The 25,128-nt window shown below is 40.8% G+C and overlaps 1 long non-coding RNA gene across 2 annotated transcripts in view; it reads left to right on the top strand.

Annotated features, from left to right (window-relative positions):
- The first annotated feature begins 3,650 nt into the window (after positions 1–3,650).
- Positions 3,651–25,128, top strand: part of LOC133482705 (uncharacterized) — a 59,488-nt gene continuing 38,010 nt past the window's right edge. The window contains exons 1-2 of one of the 2 annotated variants that reach the window (XR_009789878.1): positions 3,651–3,955; positions 15,850–15,969. This is a non-coding gene — a long non-coding RNA (uncharacterized LOC133482705). Of the gene's footprint in view, positions 3,956–6,653; positions 6,790–15,849; positions 15,970–25,128 lie in introns of those variants that run through there. The other variant, XR_009789879.1, reaches the window with a different exon arrangement.

The raw sequence follows: 25,128 nt of genomic DNA, 5'->3' as shown, positions 1-25,128 counted from the left end.
TGCATTCATCTGTTCTTATTGTACATTAGTGATTCTTGAAGTTATGTTCTACAGATTGGAATGTGAGAAATTTCCACTCTCCCACCACTACTCATTTAGCATGCAATGCCTGAGGAACACTTGCTTTCGATTAAACCTGCTTGTGGAGAAGAAGGAATGACATTGATTGGCCAAGGGAATGGGGATTGACATTGATTGGTCCCGGCTTGTTTGTGCGGCCAGGAAGTGATTTGCATAATGCAGACATTCACAGTCTGCCGAGGCTCTGTTAGTGGTAAAACCAGGCCTGAATATAAAACTCTGGATTTAACAATAAGAATGTGCATAAAAGATTGAATGTTTGCGCACTCTTTCTAATCTTCTGCTATATTTTTCTTTGTTCAATTAGATCCTTAGTTCATTTCACTATTTGACATCTCCTACACCATACTAAAATTTAAAAACAATGTTGAGCTGAATGTGTGATGAACAAGATGTGGACAGGAAAAGAGCACAGAGTTTTCACATTTACATTATTCGATACATTAACCTGTGTTATGGGCCTGACCTGCAGGAGCCATGCCTCTTAATCACTCACTTAGCGCACACTCACACCATTCACTGTAAATATTTTTTTACTTGTCACATCTGGGCACACACACATATATACTCAGGGTTTCTTGGGGAGCCAGTGAGGGGTTTGGAGAGTGCGGATGTCGGACCGGGTTTCATTGCGTCAGTGCTGTTTCCTGGTCGAGACACCCTGCACCTCCGCCCTGCCTGCCCCCCAAGATTTTAATGCATTACACACACGCATCCCCTTTCTTTGAATGCACTACACACACCTATCTCTGGAGGGCAGCGGGTCTATGGCGTCAATTCACTTCCATGTGTCTGCAGACCTGCGATTGGCTGGCAACAAGTTCAGGGTGTACCCCGCCTCCTGCCCGATGATAGCTGGAATAGGCTCCAGCACGCCCGCGACCCTAGTGAGGAGAAGCGGCTCAGAAAATGGATGGATGGATGGGTATCTGCAGACACACACCCCTGGGACTTATTTGCCAGGTATGGGGCCACTCACTCATTGCGACTATACTATTTATACATCCATCCATTTTCGGAGCCGCTTCTACTCACTAGGATTGCGGGCGTGCTGGAGCCTATCCCAGCTATCATCGAGAGGGAGGCGGGGTACTGAACTGGTTGCCAGCCAATTGCAGGGCACATACAACAACCATTCACACTCACATTCACACCTACGGGCAATTTAGAGTTCTCAATTAACCTACCATGCATGTTTTTGGGATGTGGGAGGAAACCGGAGTGCCCGGAGAAAAACCCACACAGGCACGGGGAGAACAAGCTAACTCCACACAGGCGTGGCCGGGGATTGAACCCCGCTCCTCAGAACTATGAGGCAGACACTCTAACCAGTCTCCCACCGTGCCGCACTATCTATCTATCTATCTATCTATCTATCTATCTATCTATCTATCTATCTATCTATCTATCTATCTATCTTTTTTTTTTTTTAAATTTATGTATTTATACAGGACAGGAAGTCCAGCCTCTTTGACAGTGATAATCCTGATGCACTGGGAGAGAGGGTAAAGTTGGAAAGAGACAATCCCAAAACTCAGAAAAACCAATTAGAAGCTAAGGGTAGAAACCAAAGCAGCGGGAGAAACACAAGCAGAAACAAGTACTAGAGCACCAAAAGCTAAGACGGCCCTGACATAAGTTGGTCGTTATGCCTTATAGAGCAGGAAAACACTAGGGTTGGGGCTTTAGAAACAAGCACTAGGACAGATTGCTGCAGGAAGAAGCACCAGAGAGACAGGTATGGAGGAGATGAGCAGAGAGGAGCAAGTAAGAGCCTGGTGAATCGAGACGAAGGACCCTAAGGAAGACAGAAAAGGAGAAAGGGTTAAAATAAACACAAAGGAAATGCAGAGACATGGAATTCCCCATGAAGAATCGAGGCAGAAGATGATGAGGAGAGCGACTCAGATATCACAGACTGTCATAAATTCAATAGAAAAAAAAAATTGAGGCCTTGTCGCTTTATGATTGCAGAGAAGTGCCTTCCTCAACATTTCTGCCTTTCTATGTTGCTGGCTCACATAGATGAGCAGAGGAACCCTCATTATATCAGCTTTATAACTTAGTATGTGGCGTGCTAGATAGACACAAGAAAAGCAACAGATAATGACAACAAAGGCAGAGGACAGCATACAGAATGAAGTCTTAATATGCCCAAATGACTGTGGTACCTTGAGATATGAGTGACCCGACTTACAAGTTTTTCGAGATACAAGACAGAGTTCGGATGAGTTTTTGCTTTGACTTGTGAGCAAAATTTTTAGATACGAGCGCTGTATATTGCAGTGAACTCAATTCAAACTACTTCACAACAAGTACCAGTTTTGCAGGTAGTAAAGAATTCTTCAAATAAGAGGCTTCAAGCTGTTTAATGCCACTCCCAGTTAAAGTTTACTGTCAAACAAAACATAAAATGAAGAGAATTATACGTGTATAAACAACCATATAAGTCAGCTAGCTTAATGCTAACACAATGGGAAATGCCACAGATGGGCTAACAAATAGCATCTATTTGGCTGACTGATATTATTGCAGGTTACAGAGTCACAGTAGTTGTGGAAATGTTATTTGTTTGTGTCTGCATGACTGGATTATACTGCCCCCTGATTGGCAAATCACACAAAATCAGAAGGCGCCATAATTAATTAGTTATGATTCACACACTATTACATTCTTTACATTCAATTATATTGTTCTTACTATACGGAGGTTTGGTGCTGACGATTGGAAGCTTTCTCTCTCTCTCTCTCTCTCTCTCTCTCTCTCTCTCCCTCTCTTTCTCTCTCTCTCTCTCTCTCTCTCCCTCTCTTTCTCTCTCTCTCTCTGGCTCTCTCTCTCTATACACACATATATATATATATATATATATATATATATATATATATATATATACACGGTGCCGCGAAAGAGTATTGGCCCCCTATTCCAAGTTGGCCCTGTGTGAAAAAGTAGTGAGCCTACCCACCTTACCCCACATCCCTTATTAAATCATGAATTAATTGTGGCTAATCACAATTCTTGGTTAATTTTCGCTGATCACACCCAAGCCTGATAACCTCCAGACCTGTTCAAAGAGAAAAAAAGAAATTAGGAGGCCACAAAGGAACTCAGGACAACTTCTAAACAACTGCAGGCCTCCCTTGCCTCAGTTAAGGTCAGTGTTCATGACAGAACAATAAGGAAGATACTGGGCAAAAATGGCATCCATGGTAGCATTTCAAGGTGACCACTGCTGACCATAAAGAACACAAAGGCTCGTCTTACTTTTGAGAAAAACAAACAAACAAACAAACAAAACAAAAAAAACATCTGATTGATTTCCAAGAGTTTTGGGAGAATGTTATATGGACGGACAAGATGAAAGTTGAATTTCTTGCAAGGTGTGTGTCTCGTTACATCTGGCGTAAATGTAGCGTAGCATTTCAGAAAAAGAACAGCATACAAACAGTCAAACATGGTGGTGGTAGTGTGATGGTCTTGGGCTGCTTATCTCCTTCATGACCTGGATAACTTGCTGTGATTGATGGAACCATGAATTCTGCTCTTTAACAGAAAATCCTGAAGAAGAATGTTCATCCATCAGTTTGTGACCTCAACTTGAAGCGCACTTGGGTTCTGCAGCAGGATAACAATCCAAATCAGACCAGAAAATCAACTTCTGAAAGGCTTCACAAAATCAAAATGAAGGTTTTGGAGTGGCCTAGTTAAAGTCCAGACTTGAATCATTTTCTCTTATAATCATCTTTGGCCTATCATATTTCTACCATATATGTTCACTCAAATGTTTCTCACTCCTGACCAATGTCTTTTTCTTTCTCTGCACCTCCTATTAATCCTGGGGCCACTTGGGATCCTGGTGATGCTGTTTCCAAAGGTAATTGAATAGTCTGACGCAAGGGGTGACAGAATGTGTTAAAAGACATTGATGTGTATTTTCTGTGGTAAAATTACAAACACGCAATCCTGACTGCACACACTGACAAGTATAGGTCATATTTTGATAAGGTAAAATGGCAGTAAGATACAAGTGCCGATGGATGGATTGGAGAAGCTGATAAAACCTAAAAATTGGGAGTGATACAAACAGTACATACGGGTAGAATGACTCTCTGGAATATTGCCTGCAGCTTTCGCACTTTTGGCATCACCATGAAGTCAGCTGAATGTCATTCAGCTCAAAACTGAGCCCTGTTGTTACACTTCCAATAGGATTTGTGATATATAATCATGCAGATTGGATTTATTAGAAATATAATGCTGTGTCCCTATTTTATTTTGTCTGGAAATACATCATTCACCTTGGTCACACCAATTGGCTCAAGATAGAACATGTTTCATTCTTGACATTTACCTGTCCTATACAGTGCGTAAGTGAAATTAGAAATAAATATGTGTAAGTACCAACTCACAGTCGAATAGGCAATGATTTGAAAGTTTATGGAAGAGATTTGGAAGAAGAGGAAAGCTTCATCTACCAAGGAAGAAATGTAGATACAGTAAATCAGCACTGACTGACACATGTAAAAGTAAGAGCTGGCAAAGCTAGAACAACCTTCAACCAGCTAAGAAATATCTGACAAGATATAGATTATATATATAGACTATATAGAGACTATATATAGACTATACTTTCAGGGATCATTTATATAGTTGTTGCTAAGAAATATCTGGCGTTCATCGAACTTCAAGGATCAGATCAAAGATATGTATCTTCAACGCAACTGTTAAACCAATACTATTGTATGGCACTGAATATGGAGAACCACCATAACAATCACTGGAAAAATCCAGACATTTATGAACTCTTGCTTACAAAAAAATACATTATTCAGATGCAATCAGCAAAGAACAAGTCAGCAGCCTAAAGAACAGGAAACATTGCAGAGACGCTGGGGTTGGCCAGGTCTCACTCTTCGAAAACCAACGCAGAACATCACAAGGTTAGCACTCAGCTGTATCTCACAGGGCAGAAGAAACCAGGGTTGTCCAAGAATTATCTGGTGACGGACCTGGCGTTGGATGTCCACATGTCTGGCTATACCTGAAAGGAAATGGATAGACTGCACAGAACTGGCCTGGTTGGAGGAATCTTGTTGGTGGCCTATTTCCCTAGAGGGATGATAGTCCTAAGTAAAAAAGTATGTTTAAGTAATTGAAATTGAAGTCTTTGTACTTCAACAACCAACAGTATCCATCCATCAATTGGTCAAAATATTTCTAAGGGTGAGGACGGACACCCTACAGAGGTCAGACATTCCCACTGATTGTATCTGTAACCTTGTCCTTTTGGCCACTAACAAAACTCTTGAGGGTGAAGGTGGGAACATAGATTGACTGATAAATTGTGAGTTTCACTTTTTTGCTTCACGGTTACAGTCTGGTACTTCTCTCACTTCTTGTGAACAAGATACTTGACTTCTCCATATAGGGTCTCCCAACCTGGAGGGAGCAATCCACCCATTTCCGACTGAGAACCATTCCCTCAGAGGAGGTGCTGTTTCTTAATCCCAGTTCCCACTCAGCTGTGAACCGGCACAATAAACGCCGTGGGCCATAGCTCGAAGAAGACATGAGAACTCCTTCACATATAATTTTAACATGTACCAGATTATGTTGGTGTCACTTATTTGCACTGCTGTGATTTAGTTGTGCAAGAGCTCAATGGACACATAGTTGTGTAATGCAACACAGGTTATGTGAGTAAAAGCACAGCCTTCCAGTGCAGCTGTGGCTAAATTGTGCTTGTACTAACTGTGTAGTTGTCATGGTGAATGTGTCAGTGCATATGCACCATGTCTTTTGCAAGACAAATGCAGCGGATACAAGCCATTTAATATTAAAACAGCCAGCCTGTGGTCTCCTTCTACTAAAAAATACGACTTTCATTTGGGTTTTCGAAAGCATAAGGGAGGCGTAAAGGTGTAAGGGCACCATTCCAAACCAATTTTAATTGCCTTTTCTCTTTGGCACATTGAGGCAGGATTATCTTTACAAACTAGGGAAATATAAATGTTAAGTTATTGTCTGATATTGTTAGCCAGTGAAAGGAACATATTTTAACAGAGATTGAGTAGTTGATCCCTCTTTTCTGCAAACAGCCAAAATGTTTCGTTATGTGACTTTATTTTACATTAAACATACAATTTGTTGACCATATTATAGGAGTGTATTTAGGCAGCACTGAGTGCGTTACAAGCCCCTGCTAAACCTGCTAAAAGGAAATGTGGTATGCAGGGAAAACATGAAGCCAGCTGGTGCAAAGCATCTTAATCTAATGACAAAAGATAGGTTAGAGAGATTGACAGCAGCTGTTGGGATACAACCCCCCTCACGTATATGCCACCAGCACAGACTTGGGTAATAATAATGCCATAAACCGAAATTGAATTAAAACATTATTTATTTATTTTTACCTTTGTGATTTCAACTGTTTGATGAACACAATTATTCTGTTATGTTGAGATAGGTGCCAACACACCCGCGACCCGAGTGAGGTTAAGCGCTTCAGAAAGTGGATGGATGGATAGATGTCCAAAATCAAGTTTTTGACATAACAACAATGTATCTTGTTAGGCTCTATTGCAGATGTGATGGAACAACTAGTGGAGTGAGGGGGCACAGTGCTCAGGGGGAACTTCCAACAAAGAGGCCAACCATGCTCGAATGCATACTACTGTACTTCATGTTACTCTTTGATGGTTGCTACATGTAGGTATGAGAATAATTTTTTTAAGCTTTAATGATTTAGATTAGAATTAGCAGACAGATCTTTTGAATATTATTCCCGTATAATATAAGTATTATTTTCCTGTGACAAATATTAAGAAGGCGGCACGGTGGAGACTGGTTAGAGCGTCAGCCTCACAGTTCTGAGGACCCAGGTTCAATCCCCGGCCCCGCCTGTGTGGAGTTTGCATGTTCTCCCCGTGACTGCGTGGGTTTTCTCCGGGCACTCCGGTTTCCTCCCACATCCCAAAAACATGCATGAATTGGAGACTCTAAATTGCCCGTAGGCATGACTGTGAGTGTGAATGGTTGTTTGTTCCTATGTGCCCTGCGATTGGCTGGCAACCAGTTCAGGGTGTACCCCACCTCCTGCCCGATGACAGCTGGGATAGGCTCCAGCACGCCCGCGACCCTAGTGAGGAGAAGCGGCTCAGAAAATGGATGGATGGATGGAAATATTAAGAAGGCGGCACGGTGGCCGACTGGTTAGAGCGTCACCCTCACAGTTCTGAGGACCGGGGTTCAATCCCCGGCCCCGCCTGTGTGGAGTTTGCATGTTGTCCCCGTGCCTGCATAGGTTTTCGCCGGGCACTCCGGTTTCCTCCCACATCCCAAAAACATGCATGAATTGGAGACTCTAAATTGCTGGTAGGGGTGAATGTGAGTGCGAATAGTTGTTTGTTTCTATGTGCCCTGCGATTGGCTGGCAGCCAGTTCAGGGTGTACCCCGCCTCCTGCCCGATGATAGCTGGGATAGGTTCCAGCACGCCCGTGACCCTAGTGAGGAGAAGCGGCTCAGAAAATGGATGGATGGATGGATGGAAATATTAAGAAAGTTAGGAATCTTTAAAACCAGTGAAAATGCACCAATTTATGGTCAAAACATGTTAATGCAAAGTCAATGGGGGTCAAGATTTTAGTTGTGAGTTTTTTTGTTGAATCTGTGTTTCAAGCTTTCATAACTTTCTTAATATTTGTTTCCTATTTTCAAAAGACTATCAATGGAAAGCTTGCTGAACATAGAAACAGACAAGATATAAATATGATGTTGATTATATTAAATTAGTTCAGTAATTACAGTCTGAAACAATAGGTAAATATACTGTATTGTATTGTACTTACTGTATACTGTGTGCAGGTGTGTGTGTACATACTGCAAATTCATGAGATTAGTGTTGGATTTGACAATATGGCGGGTCAAAGTAACATCACAAGGGACCTGGCCAGCTGTTTGTCCAAAAAGTGTGCCTGTATGTCACCCAATTCCCATTCAAATTTGGCAGAAACAATGAAAAGTATCGAATAAATTCCAGGATTAACCAGATTACTCACATAAAAGTCTTTGACAGGGGTTTTTCAACTCTGAATTTGTGAAATGTTTCCCAAGTCACATACAATTGCTCATTTGAGAAATGTCAAAGTTGTGATCAGAATAAGATACCTGTGCTATGTCATCATTAATGGTGTATATTGGTAATATAATTATGTTACCGATAAGAACGATATGCTCAGATAGGCACCACCCAGTGCAATAACTAAGGGGTATGAAAATATACGTGATCAAAGGGGCACATCAAAGGCAGACCAAAAAGTGTGTGTTGTTTAGGGGCAGGCAATGTCGGTTTTTCAAGGTTTGTGCAATTTAGGCTTATTGCAATTTTGGTCATACAAACACAAAAGATAAGAAGAAAAAGGCTAAAGGAAATTTGGGTAGCACAGTTTTGTGGAAATAAACACCTGAGTGCCATAGTAAATAAAACCACAGTAGTAATGAAACAAGGGAGTACAAAGTGATAAAAAGAATAGGGCGAAATTAGCTGGAGACAGACAAGCGAAACAATTTCTGATAAAAGCACTCATTCTAATGAACCTGATCAATCAGATGACAGAAATTTTACCAGCTGTATGGATTGGGAACATACCTCTCACCTATTGAGTTAGGGAAGGGGAAGGATAAAATGAGAGAGGGAGGAGATGAGGAGAGGAGCAGACACAGTGGGGTACAGGAAGAGGGCTGATACTGGATCGTAATGTATAAAATGTATTTTTCATGAGAGCAGAATCAATAGTGATTTGGAGTTTTCTCTTTGTTGCCAGAAGGAAAAGGAGAGTTATCTGAAAATAAGATAAGAGAAAGGGAATAGGGAATAGGGACTTAAGGGATAACTGGGCAGATGGATAACTACAAAGATGGATGACAACAAGTTATTGCAAGAATGGAGATAGATGAGAGACTGTGATAAAAAAAAAAAGAGGCTGGATAAGGAGTGAAAACGAAGCGCTTGTAAGCAGGTGTTTGTAGCTGAACTGTTTGTGTTTAAACTTTACTAACATAACTTTTTGTAGAGGTTTTTTTTTTTTTAACCATTTCAATACATTTTCTGGCCAGTGTGAACTCATATTATATTTAGTGTACTATCCTTTAGTGTACTGTTATGTTCAGTTTAGTGGTTTAACATGTCCTCAGCTACAAATTGTATGATTTAGTCATTTAGACTCAGTCCATTCCATCAGAACTCCTGGCAGTGCTTTTACAATTCCATTCGGAGGTCAGCCTTCTTCACAATCTTGGCTTTATTTCTCTTTGGAAAAGAAATACACTCTTTTGTATTGAATCCAACACAAGGCTGAGGTGCACAGCGTCAAAAGACAAAATCCATCAATGTTTCTCTTTTGGAGATTTTTCATTAACAACTGTCAAACAATCTTTTTTAAACTTGTTTTATTATTTAATGTTCAATGTCAAATGATTTACAACTCAATAGTTGAATGAAAATCATCACACAAATCAGGGATTTCATGCTTCATTGGCACATCTGAGAGACATGTCAACCTTTCTAAAATGTATGACGATGGATGGTGTTGATGGCAAAATGGATGGCATTTGGGATATTTTCTGGTTGTGCCATCGCCAACCTTACCTCATGACACCAGATTAACAGTAATGGCACATATTATAACAGACCCTTTTTTATGCTTTTAAGATACTACAAATTTAACATATCAGGTTTTATATGTGCAAATGTGTGGAAACTGGTTGGTGGTTGGACTTGATCCATCTATCCATTTTCCCTACCGCTTATCTTCACTGGGTCTCGGGGGTGCTAGCACCTATCTCAGCTAACTCTGGGCGAGAGCCGGGGAACACCCTGAACTGGTCGCCAGCCAATTGCAGGGCACACAGACAAACAACCATTTGCACTCACATTCACACCGACGGGCAATTTAGAGTCTTCAGTTAACCTACGATGCATGTGGGAGAAAACTGGAGTACCCGGAAAAAACTGCTAGCTAGTCAATCACCATGCCGCCGTAGGACTTAATCTCAAGTAATAATCACTTTAATGGAATACGATTATTAACAAATATAACAATATAAGTATTGAAATTTTGTTTCAAACGGATTTTGGTAGTTGTTCAAGGTGAACTTAAACAACAAAATTCGATCAAAAATTATAATTTTTCATCAGGCCACTACATACTACAATTCTTCACAAAGCGCAAGTAGAATAATATGTTTTTAAGTTACATTTTGAACTGAAAATATTTAAAATATTCAACAAACGCATTAATTCGAGTTTCGAAACTTTTCGAATACTTTGTTTACTGAAGCACTTTATGAGAAAAATATTTTCTTTTGTTGTACTTCCAAGGTCATCTCAGAACAGGCAAGAAAACACACCAACAGTTTAATATGAAGTGTGATTTCTACCATCCAAAATGAACTCAATACATTTCATTCTACCGGTATCTTGAACAAAAATGATGTTGCAATGTAGGCCAAAACAGTTTGATAAGCACTCTAGATTGATTTGTAACAACAAACCCATTGGCCTCAAAATAACTAAGTGACTTTGTTCTCCTCTTTCAGCCAGTTAAACTAGCGTTGTTCATACTAGAGCTGTTGACTAATGTTAGCGCTGGTGTCTGTGCTCGCTGCAGCATGTTTTGCATTAAAAGGTGAAATTGGCTGGCAACCAGTTCAGGGTGCACGCTGCCTCTTGCCCAGAGTCAGCTGGGATAGGCTCCAGGGCGCCTGCAAGCCTAGTGAGGATAAGCGGTACAGAAAATGGATGGATGGATAGTAAAAAAGACTTTTAAGAATTGTATGTTGGGTGATGACCACCGCCGCAATTTGCTTCCCATCCAAACAATGTAGTCTCACCTTCCATCATGCTGTCAGCCTAAATTCTGGTATCAGAATCAGCTTTACTGGCCAAGTATGTTACAAGACACAAAAAGAATTTGTCTCCGGTAGTATCTATGCATCAATCAAAAATTGGAGGACTAAATTGCAGAAATAAAAAAGCGGTAGAATGTTTTTTTTTCTTCTCTCTAATGAATTAATTAAAACTAACACACCAAAGCCCTGACAACAGTAATAACCCAATACTTACATTTGAAATATGGAATCTGCTGTGTGGGTGTATGAAGGAAAGCAGCGATGTATCCCGATAAAAGAAGCCCACAACTGTTCGCTGTATTTGAAGAATTGTTCAAATTAACAAAGCCATCATTTAAAGATTTGTAGTGTTGTGTTAAATAATGACATGAACCTTTTTCGATTTTGAGTCTGTCTGACATATTGTGGGTGAAGTTGCCTAGGTAGAGTAAAAAACAGGTCGGTTTTCAAGTTTTGTTTTTACCACACACTACGATAAGTTGCCATAACAAAGATATTTCAGCACATTGTGGTTATGTACTCCGCCACCATAATCGGAATACGTCATTCACATATGCTGGCATAAAATTGTTATAATGCTCCCTGAAGCAACACATTAGCATTTTGTCCATTATACTACACTTCACGGTAAAATGTGTGTGCAAGGAGGCAGACACACGCATACACAGGCAAACCAGAGTTCCTCCGATTCTTTTTATGACAGCACCTGAGCTTGGCGTTCAGTACATATTTCATGGCACATTAGCCCCCATGGCAAGCAAGAGGAGAAGAAAGTGGGGGTCGATGGAGGCTGAGAGATCTGAGGCCATAAAATGCACACTCCTTCCTCTGCCGACTACATGTCTGCCTCAACATCCCCCCCAACTCTTTGGTCCTTACTGCTCGTCTTTTATGTTTATCCCCTTGCTTCTACTCGCTTAATATTTTTAATGTTTTCGAGAATCAGAATAGGTCACAGACACGTTTCTGCTGGGTCCCCCATGACACGACCGGTGATATGTTTTAATGAGCCTGGGACTCAGAGCAAGAAATGAAATCTCTCATTTGGGTCTTACACAAAAATGTCTTCATCTATCTGGTGTCGTCTTAGTCTCCACTCTGTCATTTAAGCACATCACTTAATTTTCTTCATTAGATTTACTACATCTTGGCATTTATTTTATTTTTTTCTTTTCAGTTTTTCAGATGTAATTTTGGTCTTGCAATATAGCTGAATCTTCTCAGGCTAATTAAATGACTGCTTTAAGAGGCGTCTCACAGAGAAAGTGTCGATGTACAGTACAAATTTCTAACCATCGACACCATGCCGGAAAACAGCCTTGAGTTTGCACAAAAGGATTACACTTTAATTCAGTTTTTACTGTAACACTGACTGTGCATTTTTAATCCAAAAGTCCTCACCGTTGCTGACCTTCTTCTTGTCATGGTTTAGCAGGACTGGTAGGTCTACGGCAGGACACATTTTGCCATATTTATCTGTTGTTCTAGTTCCCTGCCCCTACAAGACCATGATTAAAATTTTCCCAAAAATTTAACAAAGATGAATAGAGAATTACAAAAAAAAAAACATTCTCTCCACATCAGATCAAATCAGATTTCAGGTTTACTGCATGTGTGCAAACACAATAAGTGAATTTGACTCCCAAAAAGTAAAATAAATAAAATTGAAAAATGAAAATAAAAATAACATTGCACAAATAAGTTTTTAAAATGTGCAAATGTATGTTGTATGTTACCTCCTACAGTAATAAAATACAGCAGATGCAGCTGTGGTACAGTTATTATTCCAAATGAATAGCACACATTGAACTGCATTAATCATTGTGATTAAATAACATTGAAAGACAAGTTGTTTGGCAATATTGTTTGATGATGCTTCATCATGAAGTATCCAGGGAGTCTAGGCTCTGGCTCTGGTCTATCTTATTGAAGGGATTGCGAAGATGATATGCATGACTGCGCAGTCTTTCTCATAAAACATTTAATGAGGCTATAAGCTCGAACCTCAGTAACCTTTACCGTGACCTCACTCTGTCTGATGAAGCTCATAAAAAAGGACCACATGAATCTGCACAGGCCCGAAAATACATGACCATGTGCCTTCAAGACCAAGAGAGAAGATGGAACGTACACCATAACTGTGTTTTTACCCTAAAGGTCATTGCAATAATGCATCATAATCCTAAAAAAATGCCATAAGAAAGAGCCATAGAGACACATTTTACTCCTGTAACTTAATAACATTATGGATCTGAATGTGGAAAAGGCCAAATGCATGGCCGTCAGTGTTGATGAAGCCATTTTCTGCTGACCTCTAAAAGTGTCTGGTCTAACTTCAATTAATGCTAATGTGTTTCCACCAAAAATAATAAATGCAGCTGCTGATTAAATAATTTAATACAGCGAACAATTCCTATTAACATTAATCCTTCAAATGCTGTCATAAAATAACTGATAAAACCGAAATAAATATAGCATAAGAAATAATTTGGTTGTTTGAAGGTAAAATTACAACTTATTATACTGCAATGTATTGTTGGGCATATTTCATTTTGGTGTTTTATTTTGAGTTCTGCACATCAGTTTCACGCATGTAACAAAGTGGAACTTCCAAAATCCAAAGAAAATTTGGAGTTAAGTCACTCATATGTTCTAAAACATGGAAGTCGAACCATCATCATGTATGACACCACGGAAGATGTCAGTATATCATATGAAATCTAATCTCGGAAGACGTCAGCTCAGTAAATACCTAACATTACCTTTACCCTACGTTTCTGGTGGCCACTGCAGCCCTGTTTGGCGGAAATATACTGCGCTGTGCAATTTTGGCAATTTTTTTCTCCATATACAAGTGTTGCTAAATTTTCTAATGGTCTATCATGGTATCCAAGAGGGTCCGAGTCGGAGGCTCAAAGTCGCACTACGGTTCGGTCTGCGATCTACTACGAATGCCAGTACGTTCCCTCCTGGACTGACATGTTGTGATGCGGTCTGTCATGTTCGGATCAAGGTCTGACACGCTTTTCAAGTTCTTTCAAGCTTTGGAGCTTGTTTGTCGCCACGGAAGACTCGAATGAAGCTACTCTGCTGGGCCTGGCTTTATAACCAGACTGTGCGCGGCGTGTCAAACCAGAAATAAAATGCAACGCAGCCTAGTGCGCTACGCCTGTAACTGTCACACACAAGAACACGCCGTGCTTGAATGCGATGAAACGACTACCGTACCATATACACTAGCTTGCCGTGAGAAGCGTGATAAAACGGGACACAAATGGCAGAATGTGAAAAAAATTGAAAGGACCGTGAGATGTCAAGGAAGTGGATAAGGTTTCTGTCGTGTGGAATCCTCGTATCTCAGAAATCATAATTTTTCAAAAAATCAACAAAAATAATATTTTTGAAGTTATTAAATATTGTGCCATTAATTAAAGTTAGTATTATACCTTAACTTGCTATCATACACTGTTGTGTACCAATAAATCATGTTTAATCTGTGTATATAATTGTATGATGTCATTGATTTTAAAAAAAAAATGGTTATTGTCACAGACACATCGACGTCCCTGCTGCCAGCAGTGTTCACTCAAGTATGTGGTCGCTTTGAGTCTTTTGACGAGAGAAAATGCTTAAATTGTTAACAAAAGCTAACCACTGTCAAGTCACAGACTGTCTTATGAACCCCTGTCTGTAGTGTCGTTCCGTCGCCCGTGGGTGTCGCTGTTGCCTGTTCCAACTCCCAAGTGGCAGCTCTCAGCAGGGTGGAGGTGTCACTGCAGGTCCAATCCTTCGACTGGCAGGGAGTTAAATAACTTTGCGTTCGGGGGCGAACCCAGCATCCGTGGGTCTCCCCTTTGAAGTCTCAGGCAGACGTGATTCACTTAGCGTCGGCATGGCAAAGCAAATTTCTGTGTCTTGTTGAAGATAGTTTATTGTGTTAATCCATTTAGAGTCTGCGTGTGAATCTGGAGTTACAGTCTACCTCGGCAGGGAGCGGCGGTAGTGCGAGGCTGGGGTGCCGGGTGGCATCTTTTGCGTGGCATGTCTGCAACATATATATATATATACACAGTATATATATTCATTCATTCCACTGTGCTGCCTGAACCTGGAATAGATTATTTGAATTTACTTACTGAGTTATACAGAATACAATCGCAGAGATATACACACTCACCACTGACCTTGAATGCATCGATACACAAAATCTCCACTGTTTTTTTCTGAAGAAATCTGTATCATGTTGTCTTGTTTGTTAAGACCCAATTTCCAGTATTAGTGCGAGCAAGTTGATGCTATTTAATTTTGATAGGTGATCTTGATGGAGTTATGGGTGTCGAAATACCATAAACACTCAATTAATGAATACAAGTGACAGCATCTGCGTGGCCTATGCCCAAATAAAATAAAAGTGTTCATTAGCAAATTGACTTTTCTTGTTTGTTGAAGATGTTGCACCTTTATACCAAAAAGCTTCTTCAGTTCTAAATTTTAGGTTTGGAGTCTCCCTGGGGGTAGATAGGGTATTGTTGTGGTTGTTATTTTTATTGTTGTGGTTGGCCGGCATGGCTAATGGACACCTTCAGCAAATGAGAAAAATCGAGTTGCCTCGATTCAACATTTGTAGATTCATAAAGATATTACTGAAAAGTGTGATTTAATCCCCGCTGTTACTGCTTAAGAGAAATGTCATAATAAAAATTTAAAATACTCGAAGTACTGTATACAGCACTATCCCATCTACCATTAGCTTAGGTTTGGTAGATACTTTATTGATCCCATAGGAAATTCCTACCTTGAAACATGACTGTCGGGTGTCTTTATAACATGATATTTTAATCTGCTGTCATCTCATGAAGGGACTGGGACACGAGACAACTGCAACGCTTCAGTACACTTCACCGCCCTTCATGTCTCATCACTTGAATAACCACATGATGGCAAGATGTGTGGACGGTTGCTCTTGGCACACGATACAGGTAGGTTTGATTTAGAATGATGAGCTGCATGACAGACATACTCCACAGCAAAGGATTTCATGGGCAATCATGGTAATTATTATACTTTATATATGATGTCAAACACATAATAATAATCATAATAATAATAATAATAATAATAATAATAATAGAAGAGTAGGCTTTACGTTTAATGCATATGTGGCCATGGAATACATTTAGTTTTGAACACACACTAACGAAACACGTTAAGACACTTCAACAGCTTAATGAAATCCAGCTATAGAGCTGTTTTTTTGTGTTTTTTTTTTTAAATCTGTCTTTTGAAAGATCATGCCAGTTTTGAGTCACACCATCTGGTAGGTCTGAATTTAACCATGCAGTGGAACCTCTATTGTAAAACACAAATTAGTGTCTTCATATTTTGAAACAGGAGTGCCCAGAGAAAACCCACACAGGCACAGGGAGAACATGCAAACTCCACACAGGCGAGGCTGGATTCGAACCCCGGTCCTCAGAACTGTGAGGCAGACGTGCTAACCAGTCTTTCACTGTGCCGCCTCCCATATTCTTCAGCTCTTAAAACCCATGTTGAGGTTGCTCCTCCTCAAATGTAAAAAAAAAAGTAAAACACATGAATCATTTTAACATTTGTGTATGATTGCATCTCAATAGAAACTGAATGTCTACAGGTAATAAGGCACAATCATACAATCCAAATATGATCAGGTTCTTTATGCAGATTTGTATTGAAAGGGATAATTTGTCTGAATATCCATCCATCCATTTTCTGAGCCGCTTCTCCTCACTGGGGTCGCAGGCGTGCTGGAGCCTATCCCAACTATCATCGGGCAGGAGGCGGGGTACACCCTGAACTGGTTGCCAGCCAATCGCAGGGCACATATAAACAAATAACCATTCGCACTCACATTCACACCTACGGCAATTTAGAGTCTCCAATTCATGCATGTTTTTGGGATGTGGGAGGAAACCGGAGTGCCCGGAGAAAACCCACGCAGGCACGGGGAGAACATGCAAACTCCACACAGGCGGGGCCGGGGATTAAACCCCGGTCCTCAGAACTGTGAGGCTGACGCTCTAACCAGTCGGCCACCGTGCCGCCTTGTCTGAATATATTTTGGGATAATGAAAAGCGGCAGAAAATATCTTGTTAAACAAGCTGAATTCAGCTCTTAAGCTGCTGTGCAACTACAATTTACATTGTGCATTGCACAGTTTTGCAGTTCATCAGTCATCACTTTTAAACTGTCATTCATTTCACTATTTAGCATCACCTACACGTCAATCCTAACATCTTTTCCCATTCTATTGCTCCTACGTGCACGAATATTTGAATCACTGACGTGTTCTGAATTAGATTTCACAGAGAACACGATTTGATGACTCATCAGAGAGGAGTAAAGAAGCAGAATTCTGGTAAATCTATGCTGGTAATTATTTTCCAGCCAAGACAGCTATTAATGTGGAGCAAATTTTGATGATTATCAGTTGAATTTTTTTTTTAAGTAATGTTTAAAATCCTCTACAAATCTGATCATGTGTTTTAGATTAAAATGTATATATTTTTTTAACAATCACATACAAAACATCACACACAATCATGGACAAAATTATATTGAACCATGGGGGCGGCACGGTGTACAACTGGTTTTCACGTCTGCCTCACAGTTCTGAGGACCTGGGTTTAAATTCGGCCTCACCTGTGTGGAGTTTGCATCTTCTCCCCGTGCCTGCGTGGGTTTTCTCCGGGCTCTCCGGTTTCCTCCCACATCCCAAAAACATGCATGAATTGGAGACTCTAAATTGCCGTAGGCATGACTGTGAGTGCGAATGGTTGTTTGTGTCAATGTGCCCTGCGATTGGCTGGCAACCAGTTCAGGGTGTACCCCGCCTCCTGCCCGATGATAGTTGGGATAGGCTCCAGCACGCCTGCGACCCCAGTGAGGAGAAGCGGCTCAGAAAATGGATGGATGGATATTCAGACAAATTATCCCTTAATTGAAGACTCTAAATTGCCCGTGAGTGTGAATGGTTGTTTGTTTATGTGTGCCCTGCGATTGACTGGCAACCAGTTCAGGGTGTACCCCGCCTCCTGCCCGATGATAGCTGGGATAGGCTCCAGCGCTCCCGCGACCCTTGTGAAGATAAGCGGTTCAGATAATGGATGGATGGATGGATCGTCTAGTGTTGTGCTCAAAGACCACACCAAGACTTGCCCAAGACCAGAGGTAACCGAAACCAAGACTTTTGGGAGTCTGTGTCTGCAACTCTTTCTAGGCAAATCATGCAAAGACCTCAAATCTTGTAAAATCAGTAAAAATTCTCAAATCCGATGATAGCTGGGATAGGCTCCAGCACTCCCGCGACCCTTGTGAGGATAAGCGGCTCAGAAAATGGATGGATGGATACTCCGGTTTCCTCCCACATCCCAAAAACATCCATGGTAGGTTAATTGAAAACTCTAAATTGCCCGTAGGTGTGAATGTGAGTCTGAATGCTCGTTTTTTTATATGTGCGCTGTGATTGACTGCCGACCACCAAAGATAGCTGGGATAGGCTCCAGCACCCTCGCGACCCTAGTGAGGATAAGCGGTATGGAAAATGAATGAATGAATGAATGAATTAAACCATGGCAGGTTGGTGGCACATCTTCCTCACAGTTCTGAGGTTAGAGGTTCAAATTTTAGCCTTGGCTTTCCTGTGGCATTTGTTTTCTTCTTTGTTCTCCTCTTGATTAAAGACCAAATTGTCCATGGGTGTAAATGGTTATTTGTCTATATGACAACATGGCATTATGCGCAAAGAGTTTAATTTTTATTTATTTATTTTTTTAACATATACAGGTAGAGTATCTTCCATTGAGGACAGTAGTCAATCTGGCTGACTTTTTAATTATTATTATTATTTTATTTTTTTAGGAGGAGTTGAGCGGCACGGTGTACGACTGGTTAGAGCATCTGCCTCACAGTTCTGAGGACCGGGGTTCAATCCCCGGCCCCGCCTGTGTGGAGTTTGCATGTTCTCCCCGTGCCTGCGTGGGTTTTCTCCGGGCACTCCGGTTTCTTCCCACATCCCAAAAACATGCGTGGTAGCTTAATTGACAACTCTAAATTGCCCGTAGGTGTGAATGTGAGTGCAAATGGTTGTTTGTTTGTATGTGCCCTGCGATCGGCTGGCAACCAGTTCAGGGTGTTCCCTGCCTCCTGCCCGAAGATAGCTGGGATAGGTTCCAGCACTCCCGCGACCCTTGTGAGGATAAGCGGCTCAGAAAATGGATGGATGGATGTTTAATGTATTCTTTAAAGTGTATTCTCTTATTGTTCCATAACTCACTCCAGTGTGTCCACTTTGCTTTAGCTTTGCTGTGTAGAACAGCCAGCTCTTTGTTTGGCCTATCTCTGATAAGAATGCAGCTGGGGGATGTAATGTGTGAGTTTTTACTCATGGGAAATTTACTCGATCTGACTGAAGAAATTTATAATCTGTGTTTTTCGGGGCCCGGTTTCAGAGAGAGTGTTGGAGCTTGAAAGGAGCATTAGGAGCTCCAGCCGTCTCTCCTTCTCACCCCACGCTCTCCATTCCTCACTCCCGATTCTTTCTCTCTCTCTCTCTCTCTGTAATAAATCCCACAAAGACAAGATTGCTTTCTTAATTATTCTTTTTTTGCCAAAACAAGGTAAATGAAAGCTGTGTGGATGTATTTTATTTATTATTTTTTAAATATCTGCATTTGCATAAGACAAGTACAATGGAACCTCGTGTTTTTAATTTAATTTGTTCCGTGACCCCGTTCGTAACCCAAAAATGTTCGGAAACTGAGGTAATGCTTCCCATTGAAATGAATGGAAATCCAATTAATCCGTTCCAGCCCCAAAACTAAGTTATACTTTTTTTTTTATCAGTGTGTGGTTAAAAATATAATGCAATAGAGAAAACACACTATTACATTATACTGCCAAAAGTATTCGCTCACTTGCCTCGAACATACGATCAGAAGTGACATCCTCTTCTTAATCAATAGGGTTTAATATGACATCAGTCCACCTTTTACAGCTATAATAGCTTTAACTTTTCTGAAAAGGGTTTTCCATAAGGTTAAGGAGTGTGTGCAGGGAATTTCTGACCATTCTTCCAGAAGCGCATTTGTGAGGTCACACAGTGATATTGATGAGAAGGCCTGGCTCTCAGTCTGCGCACTAATTCAGCCCAAAGGTGTTCTATAGAGTGGAGGTCAGGACTCTATGCAGGCCGGTCAAGTTCATCCACACCAAAATGTAACACAAGTGTAAAGCTACAGTATATTTAAAACAAGGAAAGGGGAGAAAGTTGAACTATTTTGATTGCAGTTGTGATGAATATGATTTTTCCAGTTGCACTTGAAGGCACCATTCATTTAGCCTATCAGAGACAGTCTGCGTCACGATCGGCCTATTGACTGAGGGTGCAGCTTGGGCGGCATCCCGGACGGGATCCTGCCCTACTGCTTTGAATTTATCATTTTTCATACAACTGTTCTATTTCCTCTGTTGTAGGAATATATGCATTGATACGCAATTGCTAAATAGTTTTTGCGTCTTTATTGATGCTCAACTTACATGGCTCTATAAAAATATAGTTCTTCTGACAACTAGTCCTAATATTAGCCAAATTTAATGTATTGATTGTTACCACACTGTTAATGTACTTACTTATATTGCTAAGTGGGTTACAAAACTCCCTCATCTATGTCTTCATGGACCTTGCTTTGTCCATATGTGCACAGTTATGTTGGAACAGGAAGGGGCCAGCTCCAAACTGTTCCCACGAAGTTGTCCAAAATCTCTTGTGTTAAAGCATTCAGAGTTCCTTTCACTGGAACTAAGGAGCCAATATTTTGGTCAATACCATGCTCCCAACTTCGTAGAAAAAGTTTGGAGCTGGCCTCTTCCTCTTGCAACATGACTGTGCACCAGTGCACAAAGCAAGGTCCATAAAAGACATGGATGATAAGGGTCTGGTGTGGATTAACTTGATTGGCCTGCACAGAATCCTGACCTCAAATGAATTAGAGACAGAGCCAGGCTTTCTCAACCAACGTCAGTGTCTGTAGCTGGACAACGTTTGACAGAGACTCTTTCATGTGGGGACCCAAACACAACAACACGAAGCAAGGCGCTGACGTATTGGACGCCCACCACAGTAGAGCGAGCTCCTTAGCTCCTTAGCTCGTTTGCTCATTAGCTCACAGGCTAGCGAACGTAGTAAACAGTTACCTTTCCCTTAAGTGTCTCTGTTGTGTGGATCTACCCACCGGGCCTGTAGAGAGGCTATGGAGTAGTGGACGGACCCAATACCGGTCTGGCAGTCCATGAGCCCACTAGTGGCTTTTAAGTAGTAGCCACTAGAAACTGGCCACTTCGCAGTGGACCCATCCAATTTACTCGTTGCGTGTGCCATAACCCAAAAAACATCAAACACATTTAAGCGAAGATTTTCCGGGTTGTAGAAATAACTGCACGATGTAATGATAGAAATAGGTCAAGATATTATTACTAAGTAATTTGCAATTGTGGCAAATAGCCACAGATTTCGCTCAGTTCTTATATAGTGGGGGAGGACTGACTCATGCTGTTCTCTGGTTGTGTTAGCGCGCCCTCGTTTTAGCTAATTCATTGGTTTATTTTGGCACAACAAACTGATCCAGGGAAACTTGTCTTTTTGTTCTCATAAAACATTTCAGAAAGTGGGACATCACATTGTCATTTAAAAGATTAATTGCTCTTTTGACCAGAGTTTCATTAGGGTGATGCTTTTCAACTAATGCCTGCCCATCACTCAATTTGCTGTAGATTTCGTTGTTTCAAATCAATCCCATTTCGTCACAATTAAAACATAATATGTGAGGTAGCCTTCTCCTCTGCAGCCCATTTTATTTTAACTCGCAGCCTCCCTGTGCCTAATAACACTGGAAATTCCATGTCGCTTGCAAAACGTCCTTAAACCAGCCCCGACTGGCTTTAAAATCATATTTGCCACCACTTGTGCATGATGCACAGAGCCAATAATGGTTTACACTGTGTGACAAGCAGCAATAGCACAGATCCTTCGACTCATCCATGTCAAATGCGTCCTAACACCATCACTAACATTTAGCATTTTCTTACGAGCCACTCTCACTGTTTATCCCTTGTTTAGCAAGTTTCGCAAGTCAGCAGAGAAACTGGCACTGACATCTTCCCTAGTCTCGCTTTCATTTGTAAATCCAACTCTGCTATTGTTCAATATGTGATTAGGTGAGCAAGTGTGCGAAGGCAGAACTTACGCCAACAGAAAAAAAGATTGGACAGCAATTTTGACGTGATTACGCCGACATTAACTGTTCGTCGTCTGAATTAAAGAGACGCTTAGACTATAAAAAAAATTTAAAAAAACATACATACTGTAGATAGTATTTTAAAAGGATCATTCATAACCTGAGGTTTCACTGTACCTGTATAATCAAAACATGTTTCTGTTTACTTGCAGTGAATGTTTACTTGTAGTGAATGTTTATTAATAATACAATCTATTATATAAAATATGAAATATGTGCGCATCCACTTAGAACCTCATGTTCCAAATGTTGGACAGAAAAAACAACAACATTGATTTGTTTGGGATGATGATTCCTTTATTTGCTCCCACAGTAGAAGGTGTTCAATATTGTTCACACATGACCTGTGGAGCTGGTGAATCTACCCATAAATATTTCAGTACATTTGCAGCACCCTTTTTATCACATAAACACCTACAGGCATGAATATTATTTTAACTGAATTCGTCTGAGTCTTTTGCTGTAGTGAAAATAACATACCTAACCTAAACAAAAAAAAAGCATGAACTAAGGATTTTCTTTTAACAATGCCATCTCCTCCCTGTATCTCTGCTGTACACTTTTTCATCAGTATATATATTTTTTCACAACTAATCTCAGGTTTGTACAACCCCAATTCCAATGAAGTTGGGACGTTGTGTTAAATATAAATAAAAACAGAATACGATTTGCAAATCATGTTCAACCTATATTTAATTGAATACACTACAAAGATGGCGGCACGGTGGCCGAATGGTTAGAGCGTCAGCCTCACAGTTCTGAGGACCTGGGTTCAATCCCCGGCCCCGCCTGTGTGGAGTTTGCATGTTCTCCCCGTGCCTGCGTGGGTTTTCTCCGGGCACTCCGGTTTCCTCCCACATCCCAAAAACATGCATTAATTGGAGACTCTAAATTGCCCGTAGGCATGACTGTGAGTGCGAATGGTTGTTTGTTTGTATGTGCCCTGCGATTGGCTGGCAACCAGTTCAGGGTGTACCCTGCCTCCTGCCTGATGACAGCTGGGATAGGCTCCAGCACGCCCGCGACCCTAGTGAGGAGAAGCGGCTCAGAAAATGGATGGATGGACACTACAAAGATATTTAATGTTCAAACTGATAAACTTTATTGTTTGTGTTGCAACACGTTCCAAAAAAGCTGGGACAGGTGGCAAAAAAGACTGAGAACATTGAGGAATGCTCATCAAACACCTGTTTGGAACAACCCACAGGTGAACAGGCTAATTGGGAACAGGTGGGTGCCATGATTGGCTATAAAAGGAGCTTCCCTGAATTGCTCAGTCATTCACAAGCAAAGATGGGGCGAGGTTCATCTCTTTGTGAACAAGTGCTGATGGTATGGGGCTGTGTTAGTGCCAATGGCATGGGTAACTTACACATCTGTGAAGGTACCATTAATGCTGAAAGGTACATACAGGTTTTGGAGAAACATATGCTGCCATCCAAGCAACGTCTTATTCATTCATTCCCTGCTTATTTCAGCAAGACAATGCCAAACCACATTCTGCACGTTTTACAACAGTGTGGCGTCGTAGTAAAAGAGTGCGGGTACTAGACTGGCCTGCCTGCAGTCCAGACCTGTCTCCCATTGAAAATGTGTGGCGCATTAAGAAGCATAAAATACGAAAACAGAGACATCGGACTGTTGAAGAGGTGAAGCTGTACATCAAATCAAGAATGGGAAAGAATTCCACCGACAAAGCTTCAACAATTAGTGTCCTCAGTTCCCAAACGTTTATTGAATGTAGTTAAAATAAAAGGTGATGTAACACAGTGGTAAACATGACCCTGTCCCAGCTTTTTTGGAATGTGTTGTAGCCATAAAATTCTAAGTTAATGATTATTTGCTAAAAATAATAAAGTTTATCAGTTTGAACATTAGATATCTTGTCTTTGTAGTATATTCAATTAAATATAGGTTGAACATGATTTGCAAATCATTGTATTCTGTTTTTATTTATGTTTAACACATCGTCCCAACTTCATTCGAATTGCGGTTGTAAATTATTTAAGCAGTGCATTACCTGGGGAAATAAATCAAGTCTTGATGATGTGAATAGTTGTTTTCTGGAGACTGTTTTGAGAAGCTATTACCATTAGTTTTTGTTTGTGATTTATTCAGCAAGCAGTCACTCTTAACATTCTCATTAAAGTACATGAAAGTGTTTTACACTCTTAGTTGACGAGCTGGACTTCGAGTATCAACAGTCGATCTTCTTAGTTTCACTTTCTATTGGTTGACTTGTCCAACCTTGCATTCCATGAATCATTGCTCTTGTCTATTCAACTGGGTCTTAATTATGTTTGCTGTTGTGCAGTCTGTCGATCTACTTTAGAATCTTTGCTTTGAGGCATGGTAATGCGCTCCTCAAGTCCATTCAGCTGAGACCGCACAAGGCAGGGCCTTACTTCTTTTTCACCTATTTTTCTCCTCCACATCTTTAATTAGCACCAGTGAAGACTGTGCTGACTTTTTAAGTCTTGACTGTCTGTGTGTAAAACTCAATCTGCAGCTGCACACTTTGGCTCACTTAGATTTCCACCATTAAAACATACTATTATCATCATGAATCCCTGTTGTACTTGTCCAGTACAAGTTATAAGATGGAAATGAACTGATCAGTCCCATTGAGTCTCTTCTCCTTTACCCTTGCTTTCTTCCCTCATGAAAGAGTGGAATTAGCTCTTGCAATGAGTCTGGCTCTTGTTCCCTTTCAGTCTCTCTTCTTACCATCAAATAACCCACTTTGCTGCACACCACTGTTATGATTATGTTCCTTTCAGATGGATTTAATACTGAAGTCAGGCTAT

The sequence above is a fragment of the Phyllopteryx taeniolatus genome, chromosome 8 (assembly GCF_024500385.1).
Source record: "Phyllopteryx taeniolatus isolate TA_2022b chromosome 8, UOR_Ptae_1.2, whole genome shotgun sequence".
Taxonomy (NCBI): domain Eukaryota; kingdom Metazoa; phylum Chordata; class Actinopteri; order Syngnathiformes; family Syngnathidae; genus Phyllopteryx; species Phyllopteryx taeniolatus.
The sequence above is the reverse complement of the archived record's forward strand: the minus strand, read 5'-3'. Positions and strand labels throughout refer to the sequence as shown.